At 38.0% G+C, this 11606-nt stretch overlaps 1 non-coding gene across 1 annotated transcript; it reads left to right on the top strand.

Moving 5' to 3' along the window:
- The first annotated feature begins 522 nt into the window (after positions 1-522).
- On the top strand, positions 523-666 carry LOC127204814 (small nucleolar RNA SNORA48). Its single transcript, XR_007832515.1, has one exon. It is a non-coding gene; the product is annotated as a small nucleolar RNA SNORA48 (small nucleolar RNA).
- The last annotated feature ends 10940 nt before the right edge of the window (positions 667-11606 follow it).

The raw sequence follows: 11606 nt of genomic DNA, 5'->3' as shown, positions 1-11606 counted from the left end.
TTCACTGATGTTTGTTTATGCTGATTCCTACCTTTACTTTTCCCAGTAAACAAATGGAGAAGCATTCTAACCCAGATATTTAACTCAGAGTACAGGCAAGTAGTTTTCAAGTAACATCAGTAACTATGCACCTCAGGAAATTGTCATTGTTCTTTTAAAAGGAGCATCTGGAACATCTGCTAAACCTCTCTTCTGCTGTCGCTATGGAGAAATGACCAGATATAGCACCTAGAGTCAGGGCCGCAAATTGTTCTGGTCGAATAACACCTCCCTGTTTCACTTGTGCAGTGTGGTGGCTCAAGTTCTTCTCATGCAGAAAACCATGAAATTGCAAAAGATTATGCATTCAAAATCTCAGAGCTCCAAGCTTCCTTTCTGAAATGCCCAGGTGTTGTTAGAAAGTAGTGGTGCCAGGTCAACAACAGATAATTCACTACAGATAGAATTTATTTAACTGTTCCACATTTTTCTTTTAGAGTCTCACTTTGCGAAAGCAAATTTATTGGTTCAAAAATAGGATATTCCCCTTGGTGATGGGGAAAGAGACACCTTGTTGGTTATGGTGTTCTTATACCAGTCAGGTGCAGAGTAGATGGCACGCCTTTGTTTACCCTAGTTTGATGCCTAGCTTGGTGGTCAGAGCTGTTTTATGCCTAAGAGCCATAAATACAAAATAAAATCATATCCAGGCAGTACAGCATGAAAGGCAAAGACAGACAAACCTGCTTGCAGACCGCCATTGCCATCCACAGAACTGCCCTCCACTGCATGGCACAGGTGGGCCATAGACACCTGCTTGCAGACACGCCATGCAGTACGGATGGAAGATGCCCCCCAATGGCCTGCTAGCCTTGTGGCCTGGATGCAGCTGGAGTCACCACAATATGCCAGTATGTGCTGGTCAGATGGGAGAGAAAGAGAAGTGGGGCAGTTAGAGCATTTAGAGGAGAGATGGAACTGGAGCCTCAAGCATAGATAAAAGGAGCCTGTTGTGAGTGTCCAGCCCTTCCACCTAGGGCCAGGCCAAGCTGTCACTGAGGGCCATAGTTGAGTTCATGGCTATACAGTGGTAGGGGTCAGTGTTGATGTCTATGGCTCATATTACTACTAGAGACATAAGGATGTCCCTTGTTGAGGCAGCTGCCTGGGACCACCGGCAAGTCCAGGGTATGTCCATAACTGGCTTCAACTCTCACTGGATGTGGTGCTCTGGAGAGATGGCCTCATCTCTCACCTCTGGCAGCACTCAGGAGAGCTGGCAATGCACCTTGCCCTGACAACACAGGGGAGTTGGTCCTGGTGGCAGGGGTGTGGGTAAGCTGGTCCCAGGGCATGAGCATGGGAGAGCTGGTGCAGCCACTCATCTGCTGTGGTGTGGCATGAATACAGTGCTGATTCTAGCCACCTCTGGCCCCTCTGGAAAGCTGCACATGGAGTCATGAACTTGGAAGAGCTATCCCTGACCCACACCGGCTACAGAACATGAGAGAACAGACCCTGTACTTCACTTGAACAGTACAGCACGGTTGACTTTCATGGTACAGGCATAGGTGAGCCAGCCCCAAGGATTATAACATGGGAGAGCTGGCCCCATCACTCAGCTGTTTTAGGTGGTATGGCTGTGGAATGATGTCCTCCTCCCACCTTCCTCCTTGCTACCTGTGATAGGCATCGGAAGAGCTGGACCAGTGTCCATGAGAGTGGGAGAGGTAGCCCTGGCTTCTCACTGGTGATAGCACTTTGAAAAGACAGCCATGCACATTGTCTGGGAAACACAAGGAGCTGATCCTGAGGGCAAATACATGGTGAGCCAGCTCTGAGGGTATGAGAGCAGAATAGTCTCATCCTCTCACAGTCTTTAAGACTTTGTAGAGTGGGCCTGCACCCTGACTGAGAGGCATGATGTAACTGACACTGGAGACATTTGTTCAGGTGAGCTGACCCAAAGGGACTAAGAACAGGGCACCTGATACTGCTTCCTATGCATGGTGACTGTGACATTGGGTGGTCTAGCTAGAACAATCCTGGGGAGCTCACCCTTGTGGTACAGGTAAGGGATACCTGGTGAGCTGACCAGTTCTGCTACCTACCAGGCTTAAATCCAGAACTCTATGTTTGCCTGCCCCAAAGTCTGTATCTTCTGTGAACAGTTGGAACATGTGAAAAGGCCAGTCCCATTGTTCCAAAGCTACAGGCTCTCTGTGACACAGAGAAACAACAGGATAGCTGGGAGAAGTCCACATGACGACATAATATTGATGGTGTCATAAATATTTGCAATTGAAGTTGTGTGGTCAGAGGTTTATACTGTGGGAGACCTCACAGTGACATACCAAAGATGAGATGTGTTCAAAGCTTTGGTTTTTTTTGTTTTTTGTTTTTTTATTTGTTTTTTTTTTTTTTTTTTTTGTGTGTGTGTGTGTGTGTACTTTATATTTTGAGTAGATGACAAGGGTGAATGGCAGATATTATGGAACAGGAGATGGGCATGACTGGGGTACATGATGTGAAATGCATAGATAATAAAACATACATATCATGCTCCAATATTGAGTATATATCTACAGTGCCATGTGCATTTTCAAGTCCATAATCATATTAAAAAACACAAGGACATTGTGGTTACAGACCTTCCTTCAATTTTAGCTGAGATTCAAGGATTAACAGAATGTCTAAAAATAATTGTAGTGACAGGGATCTTATATTATAGATGACAAATACAAACAATAAAGTTCTTTAAATGGTTTGACCAAATTTTTTGAACCACTAAAAGCCTGCAAAGTTTATCTGCCTCCCACCTTTGAGATTTAATGACAACGTGTCTTGTTGAATTAGCTTGTACAGTGAACAAATTTGAAATGTGACAATTATGCAAAAGGAATATAGAACATACAGTGATGTTTTTATAAACAAGTACCCACTGTGACCAAATTTGTCAATTATTATTCTTGATGTTTCAGAGTCAATCAACCTCTAACCACTCAGTATTGTGATGTTAAGATTTCTATGGCTCACTTTTTATATAATTGTACCCACTCTTGCTTTTGTAATAATCTTTTGGGAACTGCCTATGAGCAGGGCTTTTCTTAGTTGTAAACAAAATCTTCAAACACTTAAGACAATGCCTTTTCATGATTCAATAAATTACTTCAGACATCGACTCCTCTAGACCCTACCAGCTAAAAAGGTGTGCCAGGTAAAGCAGGGAATACACAACCTTTGATGTCGTATAATGTGAGCTCACACAATGTTTCAGGGAGATAAAGCTGAGTGACATAAGGTCTCCTCTCCACATCACCAGAATCCAGTACAGAGGGCACTATGTCAGTGACAAGTGGACATTAGAGACAAGCTGCACCTAGGAAGAAGGGGAAGCTTTTGAAAGGGCCCTCTTGTGACTCTCAAGAGTACTTCTGTGGGGCACAGATTTGTAGGAGCTTGAGTGTCAGTGATGTCACTTGCTATACATATAGATGTTTTTAAAGAGACGACTGTATAATATTGCTTCTGTGCATTTCTATTCATGCCCACACTAAGTGTAAGAGAATTAGATTCTGCTTGCTTAAAAGAGACTGTTTAGTAGATAAACAAATTTTCACATATTTTTATAAAGAAGAAGAAGGGACACCTAGGCATTATGTAATAAATTAGAGATTTTTAAATTATATGAACATACAGGCTTGCAACATAGAAATTTAACTAAAAGAATTCTTTAGAACCATGTAAGGTTTCACTTGAAAAGCTAAAAATGTTGAAAGTGATATCCAATTTTGGAAAGACTCACTCTTCTTTCAAGTGAACTGTCAAAAACTATGCAACAAAAACTAAGATTCTGACATTTATTTCAGCTAAATTTTATATATGCATTAGAAACAATCCTGTAAATATTTTATTACAGGGATAATGATCTCAACATTCCAAATTAATTAATTCTTATAATATTTTGAGTCAAGGATGCAGTGCTGAAAAGGAAGTTCCATTTTTCTCTCATGTTCATTAAAATAATGACAGCATAATACAATCTCTATGTTTTCTGCTACACAGGTAATTTCAGAATATCTAGGCTTTATAGTGGAACTATGAGATAAAAACTTCAACAGCAATACTGTTCCAATTCCCACAATATGCTTTGACCATGTAGTTCAATTCCTAAGCAAGCTATTGCACTGGAGCATGTACACACACACACACACTCACACACACACACACAGCACTATAGAGACTTGCTCAATGGCATAGCTGCCTTCGGATGCCACTTGGTGATGGACACTTTAGTATATTGTACTTGCAATTAGTTAAAAATCATCTAGAATCTATCCTGTGCATTGAGAGGACGAACTTCTATTATCTTGATTGCATTGCACTTCTAAAACATTTTACCTATTAATAATGAAATCCTAATTCACAAAATAAAAACAGTTCTATTTGTTCAAGCAAATTACACACAGAACAGAAGCCCTGATTTCTCAGTGCTTCTGCCTGGGAAAGGCAGTTCCTCTTCACACAAAGAGCAAGCATGGCACTGTCTCAGAGTTAGTATGTAGGAAACAATATTTCTGAGTTTCAGATTAACTGCGATATGACATTGTAGGATTAGGCTGTAAACTGAGGGCAGGGACAATAGTAAATTGATATAAGAGATTAGGCAGTGGTCAGAGCGTGTTCCTGTTGAGCTGAGTTCTCTAACACTTTCAGCACAGTTAATAGACAGCTGACATGCTCCTTTATACCACATTCACATCTGTTGGCACAGTCCCCAGGAAAATAAAAGTCAGTGTGTGGAACTTGGTGATTGTATGTGACAATGTAGCAAGCATGTGTCAGTTTGAGTCATTGTCCTGGAAATTCTTTTTTCATTGTATTTAGCTGAAAGCAGATCATTAAACTGTACTTCGGGGAATTCTATATTTCTTGCAGGAAATGTGTTTTGAACCAAGATAAAATAACTTGTCTATCTAGACCTAAAAATATCTTAACCCCTAAACAACTAAGCTTAATTGTAAAACTAAACTATCTGGTCTTCAACACCATCAGAGACTTAAGGAGACATAAAATTAATTACCTGAGTATACAGGGGCTACAGGTTAGCAGCTTCCCATATGAAAAAACGATAGAGACGGTTTGCTGCCTGAACAGTCACCCAAAACTCTCTATAATGTTGAAGCATCATCTTCAGCCTTCTGGCCCAATATATGTGGCAGACATATTTGTGAGGCAGAAACTACTGAGGACATGCATACCCTGTCTTGGCAGGGTTTGGCTGTTGACCCTGCCTGCTTCCATTCTTGCCCAGAATTCTGTCCGTAGTAGAAAAGAGGATACTTGGCCCATTATGCCACATTTGAAACTATCTCCATAAGGACGTTATTTGATGCTGATCATTCTAATTCATGTAAGCTGGGTTTTCCTAAGAGTTAACCTGTCTTATTGTCAAGAATCTTTAAAGTAATAAAAAACATTTTAAAATGGTATACTTTGTATTTCTCTGAGGATTTTGAAGACCTTATCTAACTATTTTACCTTATCTTTCTATAGAAACTATTATTGCACCTAAGGTGTATATCCTTGTGATAAAAATAAAGTAGTAATTGATATGACGATGATTTGATCAACTAATAATTAACTTCTTTAATTTATTTATCCTAAAAAGTCTTCAATAGCAATTCCAAAGCATTGGAAGTAAATCTTGTATTATATTGAGTTATATGGGTACAATAACTCATATTAGAGTAGAAATATATATATATATATATATATATATATGATGTGTGTGAAGAATATTACATCTGAATTCTATATCACTGTATCTAGAATTAAACTGATTCTGCATAGTTATACAAAATTCTATACCAGCGACTTAAAAACTACCTTGTGAGTGACAATTGAAGTATTAAGTTGATGAGTTGATTCACTCATCTATTTTCTGTTCTATCTTCCTTATATATTTCTATGTTCCCCCTTCTTTCTTTTCAACCTCTATCTCCAAACCTAAGAATGGAAAATAAAGAAAAAAAAAAAGACATCCCTTAGTCCAACCTTGTTTTCTCTCTAAATAAGACCAATTATAACTTAGAACCAACTCCTATTGAAAATAATCTTCGTTAACCCAAGAAAGCAACCAAAAATATATATGATCATCCTTAAAGGAAATGGGGTGTCATTCTCTTAAGGTTTCTTCTGCCTGATTTTGGAAGAATAATGCCTTTGTAGAGGCCTAAGTGAAACTGGGGAAATGGTTAAACCAGCTAGGAATCGCATTTGTGGTCCAGATTCTAAATGCTGAAAAATTCCAGGCTGAATTGGAGTCTTGTGTGGGACAGTCTGAAATGCCAGACCAACTGGCATTGAAAGCTTTCTTCGAAGGTGTTGCTGTTTTGTTCTAGTAAGGACCAACAACTGAAACACTTGGTGCTGGAACGTGAAGGATGCACAGAAGAATTAACGCTGGTTCTCTGCTCTTTATATGAGCAGAAAAAAAGACATCTGTAAATCTTCATTGATGTCACATGAATAATTACATCTAATAGTAATTCATAGGAGTTCTGTAGGCATCAAGAAGCAGTGTTTATGCCTAGACATTCATATCTCAGTCAGTCTCAGAGCTATTCTCATATAGTGGGATTAGCAATTTAAGTTACCTGCTTGTTATGCAGTTTAAAATCTTCACATCGTGATTTTATCACCCTCCCTCATGCCCTCCCAACATACCCTCCCTACCTCATCCGCTCTTGCACCCTACCCAGGTCCTCAAAAAAGGGAACCCTCCTCCTCTAGCATCTGACCTCCGCCTATCAACTCTCATCTGTACTACCTGTACCTCTTTTTCTGTAGCCTGGCATGGCCGCCCTGCCAGGAGGAAGTGATTAAAGTTTGATGGCCAGAGAACATATCCAAAGTATTCCCTACTCTGCACATTTACAACCCACAAGGAGACTGTGCTACTACATCTGAGCAGAGAATCTAGGTCCACATCATATGGTAGATATTGATTTACATTCAGAATATTAGATGTACCAAGATAGGAAAGATGTTTTCTTCAAGGTTGCCAAATACAAATAGCCAAAACACTAAGAACATAACATTTATATAATTCTTGTTTGTGTCATGACTCTCCTTGTTGTAGGTAGTTTATTGTATATATGTGTAATAATATAAATGTATATGTAAAAAATAAAAAAAACTTAATAATAAAAAAAAATCTGTCCATAGGATTTTGTATTTGAATCCACTGAACAAAGTATCTGCTTTTGTCCCAATAAAATATGGTTTTTATTATAATAGCTCTGTTGTATAGCTTGAAATAGGTAAGAGTGAAACCTCCAGCAGTTCTTTCATTGTTCAGTATTGTTTTACCTACCCTGTTTTTTGTTTTTGTTTTTGTTTTTCAATATAAAATTGAGAACTGTCCACTTAAAAATAATAATTAATGTCTTTTTTCTCAGATTTTTTCTTTTTTTTTAAATTTTCTTAATTTATAGATTACAACTCAATTGTTATCCCATCCCTTGTATCCTCCCATTTCTCCCTCCTTCCTGCTTTCACCCTGTTCCCTTCCCCTAGGTCTATGACCGAGGGGGACCACCTTCCCCACTATACGGGCATAGGCTATCAAGTCTCATCTTGGTAGCCTGCTTATTCTTTCTTTGAGTGTCACCAGGCCTCCCCACCAAGGGGAAGTTGTCAAATATGGAGCACCAGAGTTCATGTCAAAGTCAATCGCTGCTCTTCACATAACTGTGGAGAATGTACTGTCCATTGGGTAGATCCGAGTAGAGGTTCAATGTTTACTATTGTATTGTCCTTGGTTAGTGCAAGAGTTTGAGCAGAACTCCCTGGGCCCAATCCACCCATCATGACACTCTTCTTGTAGGTTTTTAGGACCCTCTGGAGTCTCAGTAGGATGTCCTCACTTCTATCACAATCTCCTGGAAAGTGAAGACTTTCATTGGACATGGCATTTGAGCTAGTGCCCAATTATGTGAGTATATATCATGTGAGTCTTTCTGCTTCTGGGTTAACTCACTCATTATGATCATCTCTAGTCCCATCCATTTGTCCACAAATTTCAGGATTTTATTGTTTTTAATAGCTGAGTAGTATTCCATAGTGAAAATGTACCACAGTTTCTTTATCCATTCTTTAACTGAGGGGCATTTAGGCTGTTTCCAGGTTCTGCCTACTATGAATAAGGCTGCTATGAACATGGTTGAGCACATGTCCTTGTTGTGTGGTGGAGCATTTTCTGGCTATATTCCAAGGAGTAGAATAGCTGGGTCTGGAGGATGCCCTATTCCCAGTTTTCTGAGATAGTGCCAGATAGATTTCCAAAGTGGCTGTTCTAGTTTGCATTCCCACCAGCAATGAAGGAGTGTTCCTCTTTCTCCACATCCTCGCCAGCATGTGGTGTCCCTTGATATTTTGATCTTTGCCATTCAAATTGGTATAAGGTGGAATCTGAGAGTCATTTTGATTAGCATTTCTCTGATGACTAAAGAAGTTGAGCATTTCTTTAAATGTTTCTCAGCCATTTGACATTCCTTTGTTGAGAATTCTCTGTTTAGTTCTGAGCTCCATTTCTTAATTGGGTTATTTGGTTTGGTGGTGTTAAATTTCTTGAGTTCTTTATATATTTTGGATATTAGACCTTTGTCACATGTAGGGTTGGTGAAGATCTTATCCCAGTCTATAGGCCATTGCTTTGTTCGGTTGCTTCTCAGCCTCATGAGGTCCCTTTATTAATTGTTGACCTTAAGGCCTGGGCTATTGGTGTTCTGTTCAGGAAGTTTCTCCTGTGCCAATGTGTTCCAGGCTCTTCCCCACTTTTTCTTCTAATCGATTTAGTGTCTCTGGTTTTATGTTAAGGTCTTTAATCCACCTGGACTTGAGTTTTGAACATGGTGACAAACATGGGTCCAATTGCATTTTCTACATGTAGACATCCAGTTCAACCAGCACCATTTGTTGAATATGTTATCCTTTTTCCATTGAATAGATTTGGCTTCTTTGTCAAAAATCAAGTGACCATATATGTGTGGATTCCTTTCTGTGTCTTCAATTCGAGTCCATTGACCCACCAGCCTATTGCTATGCCAGTACCCTGCTGTTTTAATTACTGTTGCTCTATAGTAGAGCTAATACTGATACTGTTCAAGCTACTCCAAAAGATAGAAATGGATGGAACATTATCAAATTCAATCTATGGGGCCACAGTCACATTGAAACCTAAACCCCACAAAGATCCAACAAAAAAGATATTTTCAGACCAATTTCTCTTATGAGTATTGATGCAAAAATACTCAATAAAATACCCGCAAGATGAATACAAGAACATATCCCAGATATCATTCACCATGACCATGTAGGCTTCATTCCAGGCATGCAGGGATGGTTTAAAATATGGAAATCCATCAATGTAATCCACCATATGAACAAACATAAAGAAAAAAAACCACATGATCATCTCTTATATGCAGAAAAAGCATTTGACAAAATCCAACACCCATTCATATTTAAAGTTTTAGAGAGATCTGGAATGCAATGTACATATCTAAACATAATAAAAGTTATATACAGCAAACCAATAGCCAACATCAAATTAAATGGAGAGATACTCAAGGAAATTGCTCTAAAATCGGGACCCAACAAGGCCTACCTCTCTCTCCATTTCTCTTCAATATAGTTCTTGAAGTTCTAGCTAGAGCAATAAGAAAACAAAAGGAGATCAAGGGGATCCAAATGGGAAAGGAGAAAGTCAAATTATCCCTACTTGCAGATGACATGATAGTGTTTCTAAGTGACCCCCAAAATTCCAGCAGAGAACTTCTACAGCTGACAAACACCTTCAGCAAATTGGCTGGATACAAAATTAGCTAAAAAATTCAGTATCTTTCCTATATACAAATGACAATTATGCAGAGGAAGAAATTAGGAAAACTACACATTTCACAATAGCTCCTAGCAATATAAAATATCTAGGAGTAACTCTAACCAAGCAAGTGAAGGACTTGTTTGAAAAGACCTTTAAATCTCCGAAGAAAGAGATTGAACATGACATTAGAACATGGAAGGATCTCCATTGTTTATGGGTCAGGAGAATTAACATAATAAAAATGGCCATGTTACCAAAAACAATTTACAGGTTCAATGCAATCTCTATCAAAATACCTACACAATATTTTAAAGACATTGAAAGATCAATTTTAACATCATATAGAATAACAAAAAACCCAGAATAGCAAAAACAATCCTATACAATAATGTCTTGAACTGTCAAAAAATGACCAAAATCAAATAGCCAAAGCATACCCCATCCAAGTTAATGGAAGCTGCAGGTATCTATTTTGAGTGAACAGTTGCCAAGTTCATAGACAGTGAAGGTATATAGTACTCCCAATTCTGCCCCTTTGCTCACTTATATTCTATTTCCTGAGCTGCAGTGAGATATTGTTTCACGTTTTATAGTATGTTCTTTCATAGAAATGGTCCAATTGTTGTTGCTCTTGGCTCCAGTCAACTAAGATGTCTTTATTAATGATAATTCTTTTGTAACAAACAATTTTAATGTTAGTGGCAAAGTAGGGGGATCTAAAGATATGTTGTCATTTTTGGAGTTGTTTGGAATTACAAATCTTTGGTAACATCAGTAGTTTTCTTAAAATATAGGTAAATATTCACTTATCTTACAGAGCTATACTAAATTGGACATGACAGAACAATGTTTTAATGACATATTTTACCTGACATGTATTTAAAAATAGAGATAGCATTTGACACGTTCAGTTGGTAATAGCCAATTTTAAATGTTTCAATGTCAACACATGGCTTCTAGAATCTACTGGCAAGAAACAGGATTATTCAATCTTACATAAATAAGTTATAAAATGATGTAAGTAGACAGTCATAGATTTTATAAGTATGAATACTATAAGGCTAAACTCCAATAAAATTCAGTGAAAATATGTTTTTGATTTTCTAAAGTTGGGGAGACCTGGGGGCACTCAGAGGAAGGATAGCAGGCTACCAAGAAGAGACTTGATACTCTATGAGCATATACAGGAGGAGGAGGTCCCCCTAAGTCACAGTCATAGGGGAGGGGAGTAAGGGGAAAATGGGAAGGAGGGAGGAATGGGAAGATACAAGGGATGGGATAACAATTGAGATATAATATGAATAAATTATTAAAATATATTAAAAATAAAATTGAATAATTAAAATTTAGTGATATATTTTTTCCTGAGATCACCTACCTTTAAAATTTTGAATTCACATTACTAAACTCTAATGGATTGCATAATACTAACTAAATGAATTAACATTTAATTTCAGAAGCCTATGCCAGGAAGGAAATGGCTGTCTTGAATGGTTTGTATTGAAGAACTAGGTGCAAAATTCCATGTGTAAGGAATCACAACCTGTAATTCTTGATGCATTCAAGATCCTAATAGGTAAATTTATTTTAAACATAATAATGGAATTAATAACACTATTTTATTTCAAACAATGTAGTGTCTGTGGTCTTCAGCTTTCTTTTTTGGTTTATTATTTTTCATAATTTCTAAAATAATGAATAATTTTATTGTAAAAATATTTCAGAGACACTCAATCCA

The sequence above is a fragment of the Acomys russatus genome, chromosome 20 (assembly GCF_903995435.1).
Source record: "Acomys russatus chromosome 20, mAcoRus1.1, whole genome shotgun sequence".
Lineage (NCBI taxonomy): Eukaryota > Metazoa > Chordata > Mammalia > Rodentia > Muridae > Acomys > Acomys russatus.
Note: the sequence above shows the minus strand (reverse complement) of the source record. Positions and strands in the feature narration are given on the sequence as shown.